General features: G+C 33.5%; 1 pseudogene; it reads right to left on the bottom strand.

Annotated features, from left to right (window-relative positions):
- Positions 1-1502: 1502 nt before the first annotated feature.
- Positions 1503-22672, bottom strand: LOC114759343 (protein SIEVE ELEMENT OCCLUSION B-like; annotated as a pseudogene).
- Positions 22673-23997: the final 1325 nt, after the last annotated feature.

The following is a 23997-nucleotide window of genomic DNA, read 5'->3' as shown; positions in this document are numbered from 1 at the left end:
TTTGATTCTGATTTTTTTTGTGCAGTTTTATCCCTGAGGGCAAAATTGTACCTAAAGATGATAGGTAAAATTACATCTAAAAAAAGATGAAAGGCAAAATTACATATAAAAAATAAGATGAGAGACAAAATTGTACAATTGAAAGTTCAAGGATAAAATTGTACTTAAAAAACAAAATCAAGGTCAAAATTGCTCATTAACCTAGAAACCAATATTAAATATAATACAAGTAATAAAATTTTGAGAAAATTACAATTAAGTTCTAAAAAAAATTATAAACCAAGATATAGAAGTTGTCATTTTCTACCGCTCAATTTATTATTGGGATCTTTTAATAATTATATTTTTAAAAATTTTATTTAATCCTCTCTAAAAAAAAAAGTATTTTATGAAAACTCATGTTTGCTTTTGGAGCACGATAAAGCTGAGCATGAAGGTGAGCGTGAGGCAGTGGCGGTAAGAATTATTGGGACACAGGGACACGCAAACCGGACAAAGAAACGTGGCAGACGCAGAGATGAAATTAGAATAGGACTGCTAGTTCCGCGTAAGAGATGCCCAATGATCCACCTCATCAACGAGCGTGGCCCCAAAATCAACCTTTCAACATTCAACCTTCTTCTTCCTTATTTATCTTATGCTCCTGCCCTCTACACTTTAACCAAATTAATTTTTCCTTAATTTTAGTTCATTATAAAAAAGAAATTAAATATCAAATCGTGATATTAATGTTCAAACTAAAAACACCGTTGTGTTTTATACCGAGAAGGTCAAGCAGGGAAGATAAGACAGGACGAAGGACAAGCTATACACTGTTGCAAAATGGGGGATCGCTATCAATTGGTCGAAGGACACAGCATGGAGGCGAGAGCACCCGTCCTTTTCTTCCATTATTAGCTGCACCCACTTTTAGGGCAACCCCATTTATTAATTACCGTCTTTCTGATGTGGAATTCGCATCGCTTCAACTTTTCATCTCTTGGAAAGTTATTCCCAATTTTTTATTGCTTTATAAAAATACACGAGAAAAAGTTACTTAAAAGTCTCTGTTTATTATGCAAACAGAACAAGAAATTTCACTTCGCTTAATTTAATAAAGGACTTGTTTCTAGTTATCTTTTAAATTTTAATTCACAGAAATTGACACGTGACTTAATTTACTTTTGTATGACCAATTCATTACGACGAAACCATTAGTTAGTAAGCTCACAGTTTCAGTAATCAGCCGAAATGATGCATTCGTAGCGATGGATTTTCTTTTTCTTTTCTTTTGTCTTTCCTTTAATAACTTTCATGTTCAACGCGGAGCAATGTACTTGGGTGCTGCGGTTTCAAACGCAGAAAGTAAAATTTGCATGCTTTGTTCTTGGAATCTTTTATTCGGTTGGATCCGCAGGCCCAGTTAATGATGTGAACTAACGTGAAGAACCTAGCCAAGCCTAATTTCCACAGTGCGGTTGAGTACAAAACAAACACCAAAGGACATCATAACACTCACAACATGCCGATAATCGAAATATCATAAATTTATTAATAGACTTGCACACAACTAGTAGGGTTCATGACGCTGACGATACAAACTCAAACCATAAGAAGAACAAGAAACATGTTGCTCATCACAACACTGCCTAAATCGAAAATGCCCTTATTTAGATAATGGTAAACAAAAGGAAAGAGAATTAATGTCACGAAACATGTGGCTTTTCATAACTGATTAACTTCCCGTCCTTGATTTCCCCGGCGTCGGGATCCAGTTTAAGCAGAGCCCCCATTGTGGCAACACTTGTAGCTGACGAACACGTTCATAGTACGATCACATTCAGGACACTTGATGATCTCCGGTATCTTTCCGGCAACGTTAGGAATCTCAAGGTAGGTGCACCTATGAATGGTCTTAACCACCTTCTGGTGGTACTCCTTAAAACCCACCTCGAAGCCATGCTTCGCCACCACCTCCTTCCATTTGTCGAACTCAGCCACAGCCTTGATAATGGTGGTGCCATGACCGGCAACCACAACTGTCGGCCCTTTGCTAAGAAGAGCCCACCCGGTCTCGTTTTTGTAGGACAGCATCTTTTGAACCTCTTGAGTCACTGCGTTGGTAGTCTTGTTCATTTTGGTTACGAACAAGCTCTCTATCCCGCTCCAAAATTTGCTTAACACGCTTTGATGCTCGTTCTCCACACAAAACAGCTCAATCGAAATTCCTGCCTCCTTCATAGTTACATCATTTGCAAGGGCCCCCGCATACTTAGTGAATTGTTGGATCCACTCCTTGTCCTTGCCCCCATAGAAGAAGATATGCTTGTTTCCCTTAATCTGTACCATATAAAATGTGATTAGCAATCTGGATCCGGTCAAGTTTGTGTACATGTAAATTAGGAAACATGCTTACCGAGGGTGCCTTTGGATGGTCTTGGAAGAGAGAGTATATCCAACTTGATTCCTGTTCGAGCCTTTCTTCTTCTTGGTGGTGAAAGGGAAAGCCTCCAGACCCCAAACCTGAATCAAGTGGAATGCATTTTGATGCAAAATCTTGCTTTGAGGACTCATCACTACAACCATAGGCTGCTTCTTGAAATGCCATTCTTCCTTAATAAACTTGACTCCCTTAATGGATCCAAAGTGGTGGACCACAAGCCAAGGCATCCTGATCTTGAGAAACTCGAACTTCTTTTTCAGTTGATCGTTCCATTCTTCCACAACGGGAACCCATACAATCTTGTAGTGGCTCTCTCTTCTTGTTCTCTCATAAATTGGCCTTAAAATTGAAATATCCTCCTCCGTAATGTCCAAGGTTGACACGAACAAGAACACATTCTGCTTTCTCAGCACTTCCAAACTAACCTGTTCAGCCAATAAATGAGTCCTCAATCAAAGCTAACCGGACCAACTAATTAGTGAAAAAGAAGTATTCGAACTCACAATTCAACCCTATTCATGTTACACTTCCTCGCCACATAAATCTTATTAGCATAATTCATCATGGAAAACGACACCTACACTACTGAAGCTCATTTCAATATGAAAATTAGTTTATACTTATAAAGTATCCCACGCTAGCGCTTGGGCTAGCTTAGTTGGTAGATCAAGCTTTAGTACAAGAGCTAACAAGGTCTGCCAGCGGTTTTCATCCCAAGACGTCTGGTTGGGATTCTGTAACCCAATAAGCATAACTTTAGAAAAAGAAACAAGGGACGAACCAGTGTCTTAGTAGCACCGTCATAGATGGGGGTTTGAGGAACATCCTTCCAAAAAAGGAGCACCTTAAGCATTTCCATAATTTCAGTTGGTGTTTGGAACATTTTTCTCCCGCGCCTGAAGTAGTTTGCTTCATCTGAAAAATTACCAACAAGATTTCCTCAGCATTGTAAAAAGGGGAGCTCACTATCAATTATATCAATCAATCAAACAATTACCTATTTGTTGGCGGCATTGTAAAACTTGCTTCCTCAATTTGCTGAGTATAATGTTGATCTTCTGACCAAAATGTGACAGCTCCTGCTTATGCTCACTGAAAAAGCCATTGTAACGAAACTTGATTACGAAGACATGTTCAGAGTATGGAAAAAAAAGAGAGATTAGTAGAGAACTTGTAAAGAGTTACTCACGAATCAGTTGTGAGGCAATCAATCTGAGTGACGATAGCAGCAATGGTAATGATAGACCAATAGACATCAACAGGGATTTGCTCCAATGCAGGTCCCAAAGCAGGAATATCCCTGGTGTCATAGGAGGAGAGGCTTTCGAGCTCAAAGATGACCTCAATGACTTGCAAAGTGGCCTTGATGAGGTTGTTGATCTCCACAATGGCTTGGCGGTGCTTTCGGACGGCTTGAGGCTTAGTGAGGGTGGGAACTCTTTTTAGTATGGCCACTGACTTAGCTATCGGCTCTAGGGGCTGGTTTTGAAGCTGAGCAAGAAGCCAAAACTCACCGTATTCCAGAGCAAAAGCAGCCAAAGTAAGCACTGCTTTCGCATCCCAATTATAGCCTGACAGCTTGTTGAGAATTGAGAGTGTAGTTTTGTGAGCTACGTCCTCGCCAGGAGGCTTGCATGACATCTGCACAACCACACCATTGCAAGGTGCTCAATTTATAGTCTTAAACCATCACACATTATGACTTTCGAACTTAAGTATGAGATATTTGTTACAGATTCTGCGCGCGGTAAAACATAAATTGCAGGAAGAAAAGAGTGAATCCTCTGATTTCTTTATAGAATGAAAAACACAAATCGAAAAAGCGTGTGCTGCCAGGGCAAGATGTTTCACATTTTCTTTCTCAGATGTTTGGATGGATCTGATGATCTTAATCACAAATGGGTTAAAAAAGGCAGATATTGTTTAAAATATCGTTAAGGAAAACTTTTTGAATAAGCACTCAGTTGCTGTGCTTGGCAACGTCTTGATGGCATTGGCCTCTTTATAAAAATTTGTCTGATAGTCGACATTACTCTAGTGCGCCTTCCGCGTATACAAATTCGCTTTTATCATGCTTCACAATTTAAAAGGTTCCAGATGAGTGGGAGAAAGAAAAGCACCTCAGACGAAATCTGCTTGATAGTACACAGAGGCGAGAAGAAGCTGGCGGGGGGAATCTTATCCTCAATGTGCTCTGGGCTTCCAGTGTGTCCCTGTAAATGTAATTGCCAAGACCAGCTCCATTAGTTACTCAAACAAACATATATGGAGCCAGAGGACTAAAGGAAAAGAAAACACCAAGAGGAAAGAGCAGAATAGTAGACCTGGGCGACGTTGTCAACAATGTGGGTAGAACGCTTAAGGATGTTGTCAACAAGAGCAAAAAGAGGGGCGACATCAAACTTGGCATCAGAGTGAACGTGGGTGGTGTAAATTTGGTCGAGGATTTGCTCATCGGAGAGGGTCAAAGGGTTGTGTTCGTGCTCACCGTGGTTCAGAATAGCCTTAATGATGCCGGCCATGGCTGATTTTCTCTGGTAACTACTAAGCGAAGGGGTTGGCTGGATATGTTTCAGAGAGAGGAGTGGGGCTTGCAATGCATGGCTGTGAGACTACAGAACTCTATTTATAGGCGTAAATTTTGAATTTTCCTTTTTCTCAAAAAAATAAATGACGCAAACCGATGTTCGATTAGAGTGGCTGTGAAGTGGCCGCGGTTGCACAGGACGCCAAACCCACCAATTCGTGTCACGTGCTTAAATATTTGAATTAATTTAATACTACTAGTACTATCTTTTAAATTTTTTTTCCCCTTCAAGCGCGCATGGTTCTCTTCACATTTTCACTACTGGCTCTGGATTCCCTGGTTCCTGGATGTTGGATGCATTTCGGATAGAGATTAGAGATATTTTAAATAGCAATATTTATATCAAAATCATTATGGTTTCGCGCGTTTGAAAAATCATTTACATTATTCATGACATTTTATGAAGTTAAGATAACTTGCACTATAAAATTCTTGCTTGCCATGTAACAGGAAAAAAAAAAAAAGCATTCAGAACAGGCATCGAGCATATTTATTGGCGTATATTTGTGTGAAAAAAATACATTTACAAATGGAAAGGCTTGAAAGAAACATGAATGTGTGAGCTAATTAGCAGGCTGAACATAAAATTATAGCAAATATTCTCTTCGTTACTAAATAACGCATCATTCTCAAAATTATGCCCATCAATGATCTTGTTTGTTCTGAATAATTTTCTTGTCTTCCCACGTCTTGCACCCCAATTAAATATGATAACTTTTGAAAACATCATTAAATAAGTGATCTTTAATTTTGTTTAAAAAATGTTGAAATGTCTGAATTATGTATTATAAAAAGGGATAGATGTTTTGTAAAAAAAAAAAAGAATAGATGTTAAGAAAATTTTGTATTCTCTTCGCCTAAACGTTGGTGTGAATAGTTGGAAAAAAAATGTTACGTTAATTTCCTAGAATCAGTTATCTAATGTAGAAACCAATATAATAATTAATACGTATTATTAATAAAGATATTTTATGATATATTTATTATAAATAGTTAATTTAATAATTTTTTTAATCTATTTAGGTTATTCAAGTAATTTTATATTAAGAATTCGAAATAATACAAGTTAAAATAAATTTTTTTCCCAGGCTTAGCGTGCATTTCCAAAAAAAAAAAATCGGAAAGACGTGTTTGCAGAAACCCAAACGCACATGAACCAGCGAGAGGACGAAAACGGTGCTTCATAAATGTTGCATGATGCAAGTCAAGCACACACGGTGAAAACGCGAAAACAGTACGAGGCTCAAGCTGCGGCTAAGAGATATTTTTTATTTTTCACTCTTTGATGTGTTTTCAGTCTTATTTTATTCATCAAATGCTTCCCCACTTATGGAAGGTGACAGCAAAGCCAGCGGTAAGTTCTGCCCCTTTATTATTTGATTCATATTCCTTCTTCCCCCATCGTTCATATTTGAACACGTCATTAAATGGATAGATGTTAAGAAAATTTTGGATTCTCTTCTGCCTTAGATGTTGGTGTTAATGGTTCGCAAAAAAAAAAAAAATGTTGCGTTAATTTCTTAGAAATAGTTATCTTATGAAGAAACCAATATAATAACTAAACTATGCCCAAGTGTGATGAGGGGGTTAGTTTATTGAAAGAATTGTAATAAAGTCCTAAGCAAGAACATAACTATTAAAAAAATCCTAATGATAAAAAAACAAATAATAACTACTTATTTCTTATTGAAACTTATTAATAATTATTTTGTAATATTTTATTGTAATTCTTTTTTATTAATTTTGATGGATTCATTGGGCAACACTCAAAGCATGTGGGGCATTGCGTCTATTGGGTCCATGTGCCCATCCTCGGGATGCTTGGGCCCCCAGCCACAATGATTCCTTGTACTTTTTCATATCCTTTCATATTTGACATTAACGTTGCTCAACACTCTCGAGCAAATCAGCCCAATCAAAAAATTATTAAAAATTAATTAAAGATAATAAATATGTAAAAATCATATTTTTTTCCTTAAAAATATTCTCATTTATAAGGCAGATAATATTTAAAAAGGGTTATTAAAATAAAGAGAATTAAAAAGAGAGATAATGTGTAACGAGAAAAAAAAAAGAATGAATGGTACTCTTTTAGTTCTTTTTATAAGGCACTTTCAACATATTTTACACGGACTAAGAAAAGGATTAAAATGCACTAATTCTCTATTAAAATGTAATAATTTTTAACTTTACCCGTATTTAATCTAGACACCTTTCAAAAGAAATAACTACATACGCTATAATAAATAAAAGACAAAATAGTACATTCATACTGAAAATTTAATGAGATGACTTATACATAAGACCAAAAAAAATTCTCTCTCTACCTTATAAATAGGACCAAAGGAGTACTTTGAAAAATGAGATAATAAGTGAACATTAAAATAAATAATCAATGGAGGGCAAAATAAGATACTAACCAATGGAGGCATCTTACAGATATTTCTTATAAATAGATAAAAAGTAAAAATGATGGTTATTTCTTGATGTCTTTTTCTTAATTTTTAATTTGATACTTGTGTATTTTTTTCTTAGTTAAATTATTTAATTTTATGTTGTTGATTTTGTTAGCTCTTGTAATTTCGTTTTGTTAGTATAGTTGGCTCTCGTATGTGGAATCACAAGACTAACAGAGCAAAATTGAAATCCAAAATCAGTATGAAAGGGCCGTAACTCTTACAAGTCCTGATTCGTATGGTTTCTGACATTTAGAGGAGATTTTGATACAAACACCACCTCCTCACTTATCTTATATGAATCTTGTGCGAATCAATTAGCAGAAGGGTAAGCCTCCGTAGAGTTAGCAAACATTTTAACTCCTATACATCTCGGCGTTTCTCCCCCCCCCCCCCAAAAAAAGAATCTGTATTTTCATGTGTTATTTTAATACTTGATCGGAAGGGATGGATCTCCGCCTAATCTAATCCGTCAAGCTTTAGATGGATTTTGAAAACATAAGATTAAGTCGTAACTTATCATGCATTTATGATTTCACCAGTTTCATCGAATTTTCAAAGATGAAAAAAAGAAAGAAAAAGAAAGTCATCATGATTTGCGGGCTTGTCTGTATCTATTTATTTTAAATTTTAAATGTTTATAAGTGCTTTTATGGTTCTTAATATAATAATTAGAGTGACATTTAATTTGATATTATAATAATTGCACATATTAAAAGTTTTATCAAATGATAATTTTAATTAATACACATTATTAATAAGGGTATTTTATGACATATTTATTATAAATAGTTAATTTAATAATTTTTTTAATCTATTTATATTATTTAATTAATTTTTATGTTAAGAATTCGAAATAATATAAGTTAAAATAATTTTTTTCCCCAGGCTTAGCTTGCATTCCAAACAAAAGAAAAAAAAAACTCGGAAAGACGTGTTTGCAAAAAACGTTCACGCTTTTCCGGAAACCCAAATGTACGTGAACCAGCGACAGGCCGAAAACGGTGCTTTCATAAATGTTGCATGATCCAAGTCAAGCAAACACGGTGAAAACGCGAAAACAGCACGAGGCTCAAGCTGCGGCTAAGAGCTCTACTTTTCGCATATTTCACATAAAAAAAAAAACTCAAATTTTATTAACTTTTATTTAAAATTTAATAACTTAAATTCTGCTGGTGGGGGCCACACGGTAGCCGCCTTTGATCGCAGGGCATTTAGTAATTGATGAGAGCGGGGGGAACCGTGAAGAGCATAGAGACGAGGGAGGGACCACCGAGGAGGCCATTCATTTATATATTTACAACAAAAGTGTCCTCTGCTGTCATTTCAGAACCCGAGTCTGAATTCCAGTTTCTACGGCAATACTGATACGACCCCCAAATAATTAACTCACGGGGTTCCAATTTTCACACGGTCCATTAACTATAAACATTTTGGAATTTGGATCCGCCCACCGAACAGTACGGTCAAGAAATGCGCAGGGGCATGATGAATACCACACGAGTGAATGGGAAAAAGAGAGGAAAAGGACAAAGAAAAAGAGAAGGCATGGGGGGGGGCATAGCATTCGTTTGGCGACGTGGCGGGCACCAGAAAGCCGCTTCACATTTCACAGTCTCCTCGTGACTCTCGCCACTGCTGCGTTCCATCCACGCCTTCCCCAATTCCCTCTCCATATCCATATCTCCTTTTTCTGCCCGTCCCTTTCCTCCCCGTTCTACTCACTTCTACGGTTATTCAGTACTGGTGTTTGTTTTATTTTCAATTCCTATTATTCTCCTTTTATGTTCCATTTTTTATTGTTTTTCATTACTTTTTTGCCCACTATTTTTTTAAAATTTCTTTCGTTTCTTATTAATCATGTTAATATGTATTTCTTTCAATTTTTATTACTCTAATCTTTATTATAAGTGTTGAATAGCTAATTCATAAATAATAAATAATTAGTGAAAATTAATTAAAAATAATAAATATGTCATAAATATACTCTTATAATAAATAAAAAAAGATAAAAGAGAATGTGTAAAAAATATGATAAAAGAAAAATAATTAAAAGCACTATTAAAAACTACATTAAATTTTAAGACAAACTCAAATTAAAGCTTTTAAAATGGATCATATTTTTTTTTTACATTTAAAACTTATAAATGGGACCGGAGAAAGCATAAGACGCCTCTAATATCTTCATTAGAATTACGAAAACATAGTTTGTCTACAAATACAATAAACTTTTTAATTTAGACCGTGTTTTCTCCCATGTTTAGTGAATTTAAGTGGGGCACAATCGAGAAAGTTTAATTGACAAGTGATTGAAAATGAAAACCACTTATTTTTTATTTTCCCAACGACTATATTAAAATAAAACTCTTTTTTTTTTTTTTTATGTAAGAGGGAAAAAACGGAGAACGTGTAACATGTGGGGGTGTCGGGATTCCGGAGGAACGAGACGACGTCCAGCTGCAGCTCAAAGCCTCAAACGTCGCGACTATGACGTCAGCCCTTGCGCCCATTCCCCACATACTCTCTCCGTTTTTTATTATAAGATATAATTTTTTTAAATGTGTTCGTCTTTTTGTATAAAATCTTTTTTGAATTTATCTGAGTATTTAATATAATATTATCTATTTTATTTCTAATTTAATGTATTTAATACATTTTTATTCTTTATTTACCTTAATATTACTCTCTTGCATTTATCTATTTATATATAAGGGTATATTTAGAAAAAAAACTGTATTTGCTATATATTAATTATTTTTAATTAATTTTAACTATTTTCTTAAACTATACAATTTAATTAAAAAGATTTTATAGTAAAAGACAGAGTGCTATCCTTTTTGTGGTTTTGCCCATATGAATAAACTGTCGTATTATTTGGGGAAAAAAAAATCCTCTTCTCTTGTTTTCCCCACTCATTTGAAAGGCTCAGATGCCCTTCAAATGGATAAACTCACAAGCACATGCACAAATCATAGGCCACACGATTTCCCCTTGGATTTTATTGTTTTCATGTAAATTTATAATTTAAAGACGTTAAATATTAATATTTTAAAAATAAAATATATGATTAGAGAACATGACATAATATACATAGGAAAGAAATTCAGGCAGTCTATTTTTTGCCTGAATTTAGGCACTGTCGTTTGAGTAATCTTATTGCTCACAGGCAGGCTACATTTAGTACTAGTAATAATTAATTAAGTAATGCTGATAATATTACGAAGCCGGACGGCAGAGGAAGCAGAACGGGAACGAGTTGATCCGTTGGGGTGACTTTGATCGGGTGAAACCAACGTCACGTGAACCGCAAACACACTATCCAATCAATGTGATCGCATCCCAACACTGGCATATAATTATGGATAACCCTTTGTCTCCTTTTCTCACTCCGTCCTTATTCTCGCGTTCACATTACACGTTTTTGTTCCAAGCTCGCATCCAAAATGTTAATTAAGTCATCTATTTTATTTTCATTAGAAAATAAGATTGAAAAAATTTCTCCCGCATATAAAACGCTTTCACCTCTTTGTAATAAGTATCAAAGTAACAAACGACTATTAATTAGGGTGTCAACTTGTTGTATTTTCGATTTAAATTAAAACTTTCTTTTAAAACATTTTTTATTGGAGGGAGTAATTTTTTTCCCATCAGCGGGAGGGATTAACATGATCCATAGTTCAGTCAAAAAAAGAATTTAACCTATGGTATTTCCAAAACCTATGGTACTTTAGACAGATTTAAAAGCATAAGAGTAAATTAATGCAGAACTTTAAATGCATTTACGATCAGAACGGGGCAATTTAAAATATGAAAATCTTTGGGGACGGGGACTGAGATTTGCTTGTTGGGGCCACGCGGTAAGCATTAATTGACCAAAGCGGCGTGGGGAGGAGAAAGACAAAAGAGGGCCGACTGGGGGAGGCGATTTATTTACCGGTGACTCGGATCGTTAACCTAATATAAAAATCAACAGATTAATTTAAGTAGATTAAAAAATTAATTATTTACAATAAATGAATATTATTTTTAAAAAATTCTTATTTATTAGTTAGAACTATATTATTATAATAATTATTTTTAAAAAATAGATAAATATGAGAGATAAAATAAATTAGGATCTTATGAAAAAATAAAAATTAAACATGCTGTTATATTAAAAAATAAAAAGTAGTACTATCTCTGATTATAATTAGACGGCATACTGATTATTTACAGCAAGACAACCGTCACTGATTACTGTGCGGATCCTCTTTTGTGAGTACTTGAGAACATGGATCTGGGTTCCGGTTTTTTGGGCAATTCGACCCGCAAGTAATTAAATGACGGTACCCGCCCTTTTTCCGTGCGGGAGACAAAGGAGGAACGTGGAACATGTGGAGTATTAAAATTTAAAAATCTGTTTTCTGTTTTTAATTTAAAATAACCGGACTGGGGTAAATTAAATTTAGTACTCCGTCCCTCCTCTGACGTCTCGTTCTTTCTCCCTCACGTGCTTTTTCCCCCCGGCCCTCCCCCGGTCTTCGCATCTTCTTCTTCCTCCCTCTTCATACTTATTTCACTTTTTTGACAGCGTGTTTAATTAATCAGGTTTCTGCTCCCACAGGATTCCGGCCCCAACGATTAAAGATAAAATAAAAGAAAAATAACAACGTTGACTAATTTCAGTCATTTGCATGAGCTGGCATGACAGGCAATTAGCAGTGCCTACCTAATTAATAGTGCTCATTCAAATTTCTATTGGGCGCGTTTCCATTTTCAATTACTAAAATTATTAAAATTATGGGGTTCAAATTTTCACACGAGTCGGTGGACTGTGTTTTGGTTCCAGCTTCCACGGAGAAAAAATAATACTACTACTCCTACGAGACCTGAGAAATAAGGTCATGTGGATACTTAATTAACAGCCTACAAAATAATAAATAAAAGAAAAAATTACTTTGGTAGTCCTTATAGCTTCATTAAATTTTGAATCAGATCCTTATAATATTTTTTTCTTTTTATCCACTCCTTATTGTTTGTTCAGTTACTAGCGTTAGTCCTTCTGTTAATACTACTTGCAAGCGCCGTTAGTTTCAGTCAACAGGGACTGGGTGGCGCTACATACAGAACAAGATTGCACCCAGATTGAGGGTGTGTTTGGATAAAACCAAACTGTGGTTTGGAAAGTGATTTGAGAATAGTTTGGGAAGAATAGATTCTGAAAAGAATAAATGTTATGAAAAAGTGATTTTGAGAAGTGAGAGTGTTTGGATAGTTGTTATCAGAAGCACTTTTTATATACAAATTACTAAAAAAAGACATAAGTTATATGATAATTACAGAAAAAAATAGATTTTATGATATATTTTAATTTGAAGGAATAAAATTGTTAATAATATATTTTTTTATTAACATAATTAATAATACATAATAATCATTAATTAATAATTAATTAATTAATATGTATATATATTTATAAAATATAAGATTAATATGTTTATAAAAAAAATAATAAGATACATATCCTATAGGCTCTCACACTCTCCCTTTTTTCTCCAAAAGCAAAAAAATTTTGTTTTTTTTCCAAAACCATGGTTTTGACCCAAAACCACGGTTTGTGCAAATTGAGGGTGTTTGGGTGACTTATCACCCAAACCATGGTTTGGGGTATCACCCAAACGGTGCCTGAAGCCAACTCTTGAACCTCCTAGTTTACACAGTAAAATCAGCCATAGCTGAACATTCCGCGCCCAAGAAGTCAGGTTTCGTGAAGTCCTCCTCGAGTCCTCGTTTACCCCTATTATTTGCCCTCAGTTACCTGAAGTGTGATTCACCAAAATCAGCAGCAACTAGCCTTGCTATTTTCTTCTTCTTCATTAACCTCTCAAGGATGGATCATGCTCCTATTTCGTCCACACTTGAAAAAAAAAAATATTGATTGTTGGGTAAGTTTGCCACCACAAAAGATTGGTAACATAGAAAATATTTAAAGAAAACTATTATTAGTGGGTAGTATACTAATCCAAAACTGATTAAATATTCAGAATAGCCTTAATGATGCCGGCCAGGGCTGATTTCTCTGGTAACTACTAAGTGAAGGGGTTGGCTGGATATGTTTCAGAGAGAGAAGTGGAGCTTGCAATGCATGGCTGTTAAGACTACAGAACTCTTTTTATAGGCGTAAATTTTGAATTTTCCTGTTTCTCAAAAAAAAAAAATAAAAAACTGATGTGCCATTAGAGTGGCTGTGAAGTGGCCACCTTAGGAAGAGGAATAAGTTTTGATATTGATCACTTTGATGAGCACTCTAGGCTCATCAGATTTAAATCATTCATATTTTATTTGGATGATCCAGATTTGATTTTTTTATTTATTAAAAATAATTATTTAATATGCATATAATCTAAAATAAGGATAATCTTTTAACAATCATTCTTTCAAAAAATAATTTTCTATTTAAAAATATAATTAAAGATTTTAAATCTGAACCATCCAAATGAGATATAAACGGTCTAGACTAGATGAGTTTAGGGTGCTGATCAAAGTGATAAGTATTGAGACTAGTTTCCGTGGAGACGTCATGCCCAGGAGGCCAAACCCACCAATCCGTTTCACGTGCTTAAATATTTGAATTAATTTAACACTACTATATTTTAAGTCCCCCCCCCCCCTTAAACGAGCAAAGTTCTCTTCAAATTTTCACTACTGGCTCTGGATACCCCGATTCCTGGATGTTGGCTGCATTTCTGGATAGGGATCAGAGATATTTGTCTTGTGCAAAATAAATTTAATTTAAATAGCAATATTTATGTCAAAATCATTATGGTTTCGTGCGTTTGAAAAATCAATTACATTATTCATGACATTTTATGAAGTTAAGATAACTTGCACTATATAATTCTTGCTTTGCATGTAAAACAAAATCAACACCAACCAAGCATCGAGCATATATTATTGGCGTACATTTGTGGGGGGAAAAAATTTACAATAGAAAGGCTTGGAAGAAACAGGAATCTGTGAGCCAATTAGCAGGCTGAACATAAATTATAACAAATATTCTCTTCGTTACTAAATAATGCATCATTCTCAAAATTACGCCCATCAATGATCTTGTTTGTTCTGAATAATTTTCTCGTCTTCCCAAGTCTTGCACCCAATTAAATATAATACTTTTGAAAACATCATTAAATAAGTGATCTTTAATTTTTTTTAAAAATGTTGAAATGTCTGAATTATGTGTTTTGTTAAAAAAGGGATAGATGTTAAGAAAATTTTGTATTCTCTTCGCCTTAAACGTTGGTGTGAATAGTTGGCAAAAAATGTTACGTTAATTTCTTAGAATCAGTTATCTAATGTAAAAACCAATATATAATTAATACATATTATTAATAAGGATATTTATGACATTTTATATAATAGTTAATTTAATAATTTTTTTTTAATCTATTTAGATCATGCAACTAATTTTTATATTAAAATTCGAAATAATACAAGTTAAAATAATTTTTTTTTCCCAGGCTTAGCTTGCATTCCCCAAAAAGAAATTAAAATCGGAAAGACGTGTTTGCAGAAAACGTTTACACTTTTGCAGAAACCCAAGTGAACCAGCGAGAGGACGAAAGCGGTGCTTCATAAATGTTGCATGATCCAAGTCAAGCACACACGGTGAAAACCCGAAAACAGTACGAGGCTCAAGCTACGGCTAAGAGTTATATTTTTCACTCTTTGATGTATCTTCAGTCTTATTTTTTCATCATCAATGCTTCCCCCTTATGGAAGGTGACAGCAACGCCAGCGGTAAGTTCTGCTCGCGACGGCAGGCTCTTTGATCGCAGGACATTTATTATTTGATGAGAATGGGGGGCATCGTGACCATAGAGGCGACAGAGGGACCACTGAGGACGTCACTCATTATTATTTTTACAACAAAAATGTCCTCTGCTGTCATTTCACGGCACGAATCTGAATGAGTAAAATTACTATGAGGAATCCGGTTTTATATTGTAAATATAAAATCTTAACGAAATATTTAAAATGTCTCTTAATCAAATGAAAAGTTGACTATAAAAAATGACAAGTTCACTTTAACGAATAACAACTTCAATAGGTCAAATCACAACTTGGTTGAATATATGCCAAATAACAAGTTGATTGTGGGAAATAACAAGTTTACTTTAGAGAATGATAATTTCATTAAACCAAATCATAATTTGACTGAAAAGCATTTCAGACATTTCGTCAAGGTTTCATATTTGTAATATGAGACTGGGTCTCTCATAGTAATTTTATTTATTCAGGTGACCTCTGCATAATTTTGATAATTTAAGAGTTTTTATTTGTTATTTTTCCAATAAAAAAGTATATTACTCATTGTATGCGAAAACGATCGAAATTATTGGGACCACCGAACATTAGGGACGAGCAATACGCAAGGCCATGATGGATACCACATGAGCGATTGCCCGAAAAAAAAAACAGAGAGAAAAAAAAAAGAAAAGGAAAAATTATACTCACGTCCCACACAAAACAATTAATTCACAAAAGGTATGTTAAAATCCCAAAATAACTCCTAAGTCCCCAAGGACTTGTGTGTACTAAATTGTAATTATAAAGTTACCTATTTACCCACATTCATTTACAACCTCAACAGTGGCTGTTGACAATCAGAGGAGAAGTGGTTAACAACCTCGGCAGTGTCCCTGGTATCCCACAGAGTGAGTTGTCAAGGACACTGCTGAGGCTGTTAACCACTTCTCCTCGGGTTGTCAACAGCCACTGTTGAGGCTGTAAATAAACTATTGCAATAAAATTAATGGGGCTAAATAGGTAATTTCATAATTTAAATTTATTACACACAGATTCTTGGGGACTTATGAATCATTTTGGAATTTTTAGGGACTTTTTATGAATTAATTATCGGACCTATGTGTAATTTTCCCAAAAGAAAAGCCATGGGGGACCGGGCATAGGATTCGTTTGGCGACGTGGCGGGCACCAGAAAGCCGCTTCGCCTTTCACAGTCTCCTCGTGACTCTCGCCCCACTACCTTCCATCCACGCCTTCCCCCAATTCCCTCTCTCCATATCTCCTTTTCTCCCCGCCCTTTCCCTCCCTGGCAGTCCCGGTTCTCCTCACTTCCACTGTTATTCATTGCTAGTGTTTGTTCTATTTTCAATTCCTATTATTTTCCTTTTATGTTCCTTACCAAGCTGCAGATTTTTCATTACTTTTTTGCCCACTATTTTTTAAAAATTTCTTTCGCTTTAATATGTAATCCTTTCAATTTTTTTTACTCCATTCGATTTTTATTATAAGTTTTAAATAACTAATTTATGAATAAAGAGTGATTAGTTAAAATTGATTAAAAGTAATAAATATCTTAAAAATATACTTCTATTTGTAAGTATGTTTTTATAATAAATAAAAAATAAATAAAAGAGAATGTATGAAAAAATATGATACGAGAGAAATAATTAAAGGCAATATTAAAAAAAATACATCAAATATTAAGACAAACCCAAATTAAAGCTTACAAAATAAACCACACTCCTTCTCATATTTTAAGCTCATAAATAGGACCAGAGAAAATATAAGACACCTCTAATATCTTCATTAGAATTAAGAAAATATGGTTTGTCTAAAAATAACATCAATTTTTTTAATTTTACCCATTTTTGCATGAAAATATTTTAAATTTACATCACGTCTTCTCTCATAAGTAATGAATTTAAGTGGGGCAACATTGAGAAAGTTTAATTAACAAGTGATTGGTAATAAAAACCACTTATTTTTTTCCCAAAATAAAACTTTTTTTTTAATGCAAGAGGAAAAAAATAGACAAAAGTGTGACATGTGGTTGGGGGTGTCGGGATTCCGGAGGAACGAGACGACGTCCGCCTCCAGGTCAAAGCCTCAAAAGCGCCTATGATGTCAGCCCTTGCTCCCATCCTCGACGTACACTTTTCTGGGGTTTTCTCCATCTGAATAAATTGTCGTATTATTTTATTTTATTTTTTTTAAAAAAACCCTCTTCCCTTGTTTTCTCCACTCATTTGAAAGTCTCAGGTGCCCTTCAAATGGGTAAACTCATCAACACAGGCACGAATCATAGGCCACATGATTTCCCCTTGAATTATATTTTTTTATGTAAATTTATAATTTAAAGACATTAAATATTAATATTTAATGTTGACAATATTACCAAACTGGAGGGCGGAGGAAGCAGAAGGGGAAGGAGGGGATCCGTTGTGGTGACTTTGATCGGGTGAAACGAACGTCACGTGAACCGCAAACACACTATCCAATGATCTCATCCCAACACTGACATATGGATAACCCTCATTTCGTCCTCTGCCCTTGTCTCGTTTTCTCACTCTGTCCTTATTCTCGTGTTCCCATTACACGTTTTTGTTCCAAACTCCCATCCAAAATGTTAATTAAGTCATGAAAATTATCTATTTTATTTTTATTAGAGAATGCGATTGAAAAATTCTCTCACGCTTATAAAACGCTTTCACCTCTTTGTAATAAGTATAAAAGTAAAAAACGACTGCTAATTAGTCTGCCAACTTCTTATGTTTTCAATTTAAATTAAAACTTTCTTTTAAAACATTATTTACTGGAGGGAGTAATTTTTTTCCCATCAGCAGGGGGATTAGTATGATCCTTAGTTCAGTCAAAAAAAGAATTTAATCCATAGTACTTTAGACAGATTTAAAAGCATAAGATTAAATTAATGCAGGACTTTAAACGCATTTATGATGAGAACGGAGTAATTTAAAATATGAAAATCTTTGGGAAGGGGAACCGAGATTTGCTTGCTGGGGCTACGGGGTAAGCATTAATTGACCAAAGCAGTGTGAACAGGACAAAGACAAAAGAGGGCCGCCTGGGGAGGCGATTTAAAGGGTATTTGTATACCCCAATAATCACCTTTTAGAAGCACTTTTTTACAAATTAAAACAAATTTCTTTACATTTTTACTTCATATACTATAAAAGTACTTTTGAAGTCATGATTTTGATTTTATCCAAACATCCCTTTATTTACTGATGACTCCGATCCTCAATCTAATATAGGAGTTAACGGAATCATTTAAAAACATTAAAAATTTTAATTATATTAGTTATTTATAATAAATAAATACTCCTCTGGTTTTTAATATAAGACTCATTTAACTAATTTGATTAGATTAAGAAAGTTAGATAAGTTAGCTAATTATAAGAAATATGACACGTTTTTTTTAAAATACCATAATTATCTTTCTTAATACCCCCTCTTCCTCTTCCACTTGATTATGGTTGAGAGAGTATCTATATGGATAATTTAGAAAAAATAATAATAAAATGAAATATGTGTATTTAGGACTAAAACTAACTCAACAATTGAGTTTTATATTAAGGACCAGAGGAGTACTATTTTTCTAATAAGTCTTTACTTATTAGCTAGAATTATTATTATTATAAAAATTATCTTTAAAAAATAAATAAATATTAAAAATAAAATAAATTAGAGTTTTATATTTAAAATCAAAATAAAAATCAAATAAACTATTATATTAAAAAACCAGAAGTAGTACTATTTTCTATCCTAATTACAAGACACTGTTTATTAGGGTGGGAGATGCTAATTTTACAACAAGACAACCGTCATTGATTACTGTGCGGATCCTCTGTTGTGAGTACTCGAGACATGGATCTGGGTTCCGGTTTTTGCAGCAATTCGACCCGCAAATAATTAAATGACTGTACCCGGCCTTTTTCGGCGCGGGAGACAAACGAGGAACGTGGAACATGTGGTGTATTAAAAATCTGTTTTCTGTTTTCAGTTTAAAATAACCGGACTTATATCTGGGATAAATTAAATTTAGTACTCCCTCCCTCCTATAGCGTCTCGTTCTTTCTCCTTCACGTGCTTTTTCCCTCTGTGGTCCCCCGGCCTTCGCTTCTTCTTCTTCTTCTTCCCCTGTTCACACTTGTTTCAGTACTTTTTTTTTTTTGACAACGTGTTTAATTAATCAAGTTTTTGCTCCCACATGATTCTCGTCCCAACGACTAAAAATAAAATAAAAGAAAAATAACAACGTTGACTAATTTCAAGTAATTTGCATGAGCTGGCATGGCAGGCAATTAGGAGTGCCCACCTAATTAATAGTGCTCATTCCAATTTCTATTGCGCACGTTTCCATTTTCAATTACTAAAATTATAACGAATATGTCTCAGACCCTCAAATAATTAAAATCATGGGGTTCAAATTTTCACACTAGTCGGTGGACTGTATTTTGGTTTCAACTTCCACCCAAAAAAAAAAAAAACTCCCCCATCTTTAATATAAGATTTATTTAACTAATTTGATAAGATTAAAAAAATTAGATAAGTAAGTTAATTATAAAAAAGTATGACATGTACTGCTCCTCTAACTTATCAACGAGGCCTGAGAAATACGGTCATGTGGGTACTTAATTAACAGCTTATAAAATAATAATAATAAAAAATAATCTGGTGGTTCTCATACTTTCATTAAATTTTGAATCAGATCCTTTTAATATTTTTTCTTTTTATCCACTCCTTATTGTTTGTTCAGTTACTAGCGTTAGTCCTCCTGTTAGTGCAGCTTGCAAGCACCGTTAGTTTCAGTCAACAGGGGCTGATGTGGCGCTACATACGGAAAAAGATTGCACACAGATTGAAGCCAACTCTTAAACCTCCAGGTTTACACAGTAAAATCAGCCATAGCTAAACATTCCAAACCCAAGAAGTCGGGTTTCATGAAGTCCTCCGTGAGTCCTCGTTTACCCCTATTGTCTGCCTTTAGTTACCTGAAGTGTGATTCACCAAAATCAGCAGCAACTAACCATCGTTATTTTCTTCATTAGCCTCTCAAGGAGTGGATCATGCTCCTATTTCATCCACACTCGAAAAGAAAATATTGATTGTTGGGTAAGTCTGCCACCACAAAAGCTTGGTAGCATAGAAAATATTTAAAGAAAATTGTTATTAGTGGATAGTATAACTAATCCAAAACTAATTAAATATTTTGAGAACAAAAAACATAGTGTTATTTTGATAGCAAAATCGATCTGAAGATGAAGTCCAGAATTAAATTTTGCGCCTAAATGCATGTGCATCTGTATAATGCAATCATGTGAGGGAAAAGAGTGAAAATGTGCAAAAACTATATATCAATGGAGATGTAAGAATCTGCACGAAAGAAATAGAATGAGAAGATGTATTGATTGTTAGATTATGATTTCTCACGAGTTAGCAAATGTACTGAAAAATACCGGAAAAAAAAAACTATATATGTAAGGGTAAGAATTTGGAAATAACATACCAGGGAAATGAATTAATTGATGAGATGTGTGTGTATACATATATATATATATATATATTAATGTATATCTTCTTTGTTCTAGTAACCTAGTTTAAAAGCAAATCAGGGAAACGGATTGACTGATTGCCAACATTATTTTTATGACTGTGAATAATTTGATTTACCAAAGTTTAATTTCGATGCCTTGAAGTGAAGTGATTCACTAAAGCAGAGAACAGGGATAGCGAGTGGCTCTGCAAGAGAACTTTATGGATTTGCTAGGTTGGAAGGTTTGGCTATAATAGATTTTATTGTATAAACGAGGAGGTTTAGAGCTACGCTTTAATTTGAGCGCATCTTTATCGGTGTGTAGCGCCACATCAACCCCTTTTTGACTGAAACTAACGGCATTTGTAAATATTATTAACGGAAGGACTAATATTAGTAACTGAGCAAACAATAAGGAGTGAATAAAAAGAAAACATATTATAGGGACCTAATTCAAAATTTAATGAAACTATAAGGATAGTCAAATTAGTTTTTCCTATTTAAAATGTAAAATTATAATTTATATAAAAAATTGAATAATGTAACTTTTAAATAAAACAAAATAATCATCTATTTAACTGATAAACGGGATCAGAAAAACATGGTCATATGGATACTTAAAAAAGTCTGTGAAGTATATTTGTAATTGAGTGTCGCACAAGTGAATGTGTTTATGTAAATAAATAGTTATATTTTATCTAGTTTTAAATATAAGTCACTTCTAATTTATTCATACATAGCAGTAAAAATAATTTTTTATGACCAAAGCCAATTAAAATGATTAAAAATATTACAGAATTTAAGTTTTTTAAATTTTATTCTTATTAATCATACTAAACCATTACACCATATTTCATAAGATTAATTATTAGTAATACTGGGTTAATAGCGTTGGCGGAAAAAAAAGTTGTGGGTCAGTAGCTCCTTGCAGAACCACTCGGGAAAAATTAAAAACACGCTGAACATATGAATCCGCTCCACATGTTGTTTCCCCTTCCTCCGAAGAGTAATTTGACTCAAAATATAGGTTACATGAAAATAATTAATACTTATTTGTTATTTCGTTCTATTTAAATCTAATTATTTATATTTTTTATCATTTTATGAATAAAATTAAAACACATTTAATAGGTTAACTCTATTTTTTTTGTCACAATCAATTAGTTAACATGATTTATATATGACCGCCTGTGCATGTCTAGAGACTGGCGCCTACTGAGTCCACGATACAAAAGCTTCGTCAACACAAAATAATACTTTATTCGTTTAATTTTGTAGCAGTATTTATAATTTATTTTCGGCCTTTTTTAAACTAAAAAAAAAGTTCAAACCTCCTTAAATCTACTTAATATTTAAAAAACAAATATAGTTTTATTTTTATTTAATATATATACATTTAAGATTGCAAGAACATATAACAACATATAATAAAAAAATTAACTAGGATAAATCAGGACATTCTTATTACAAAAAGTAAAGAGGTATGCAGAACTCTAAAACATTTATTTAGGTGTGTCTTAACAAATTTTATGATACATTCAATACCCAAAATATTTTTCTAAAAGGTTTAGTATCCTCGATTTATTGTTATAATTTTACACCTAACAATAAAAAATAATTTAGAGTACTAGGTATATCTGAAAAAATATTACAGGTGTTGAATGTATCTAAAAAAATTTTACGATGTTAGATGTACCTCAAAATACGTTATGATGCATCTAAAAAAATAAGTTAGAATACTAAATATGCATTGAACTGATCAAAAATTCAATAAAATTTCTTATTAATGGGATAAACAAATTTTCTCTCTCCTTTATATCAGTAGTTTGCGGCTATGTTTAGATTACTGTCTAGGCAAGACAACGTGCCTTGGAAAGCACAAAACCTGTGTTGGAGGCCCATTTGCTGAAAGCTTGTTTGGATTGGTTTCTTCTCGATCTAGCTTCTAGAGAAAACGAGCGGCATGTTGAGATGAGGCAGCATTAGCCAATTTATCATTACATATATTTATTTGCCCAGATTTACCCTTCTCTTTCTACTCTTCCAAGCTTGTCGAACCTGAAGAAGAATAGAAGTAACTCGACGGCCTCTCTCTCTCCCCCCCTCTTTGAATCGCACTTAGCATGAAGCAGCCCCATCTCTAACATCCTTGCATAGCCCATCAAGCCCACCTTACAGAGAAGAAGACGACCAGAAGCTCTCACCCTCTCCACTCTTTTTTCCGGCTTCATTCGCGGTCGTCCAGCTGAAGAAAACAACGAAGAACAGTGCACCCCAGACCAGGCAATGAAGATATGAATAATGAAAATTTGCTGCCCACGCGCTCCTTGTGTGGCCCCTCGCAGCTCTCTAATCTAGTGGTAAAGGTAGAGATATAAAATTAAGACAAAGTAGAGTATTAAGAAAACAACTCATTGTTTTAAAATATTTATATTTATAATTTTTTAAAAGTAATTTGTCTCTTATTTAAGGGGTGTTTAGATGAAACCAGACTATGGTTTGAAGAATAGTTTCTGCAAAATAAATTTTGTGAAAATGTGATTCTGATAACATGAGAGTGTTTGGATAATTGTTATCAAAAGTACTTTTTATATGTGTAAATTACTAAAAAAGATATAAGTTAATATGATAATTACATAAATAATAGATTTTAATTTGAAGAAATAAAATTGTGAATAAAATAATTTTTACTAACATAATTAATAATATATAAGATAATATAATTAATAATTAATTAATATTTGTATATATATTTATAAATTATAAGATTAAATATGTTTATAGAAAAATGATTTTTTCTAACAAAAAAAATATTAATTTGCTTTAAAGATTTTAAATATAAAATTCTATAACATTTTTTTACAACTAGTTTTTATAACAACATACTAACTCTCATTTCTAATATAATTAATTAATTGTTACTATGTGTGTAATAATATTTATAAACTATAAGATGAAAAATATTTTTGAAAAAGATGAATAATTTTTTGTAAACAGAAAGGAAATGAATAAAAAAAAAGTACTGAAAGTAGAAGAGAATGTAACAATGTATTACCTCTTTGCCGGTAAAAAAAAACAACATACTACCCCTGAATAGCGAAGGACCGAGGGCGGAAGATTGAGAGGTATATCTGTCTGGTAAAAAAAAAACAAATCGTCACATCCGTTGGCATTAAAAAAAGCCATTTGATAC

Source organism: Neltuma alba, unplaced genomic scaffold (assembly GCF_004799145.2).
Source record: "Neltuma alba isolate B1F8T4 unplaced genomic scaffold, ASM479914v2 tig00010824_pilon, whole genome shotgun sequence".
Lineage (NCBI taxonomy): Eukaryota > Viridiplantae > Streptophyta > Magnoliopsida > Fabales > Fabaceae > Neltuma > Neltuma alba.
The sequence above is the reverse complement of the archived record's forward strand: the minus strand, read 5'-3'. Positions and strand labels throughout refer to the sequence as shown.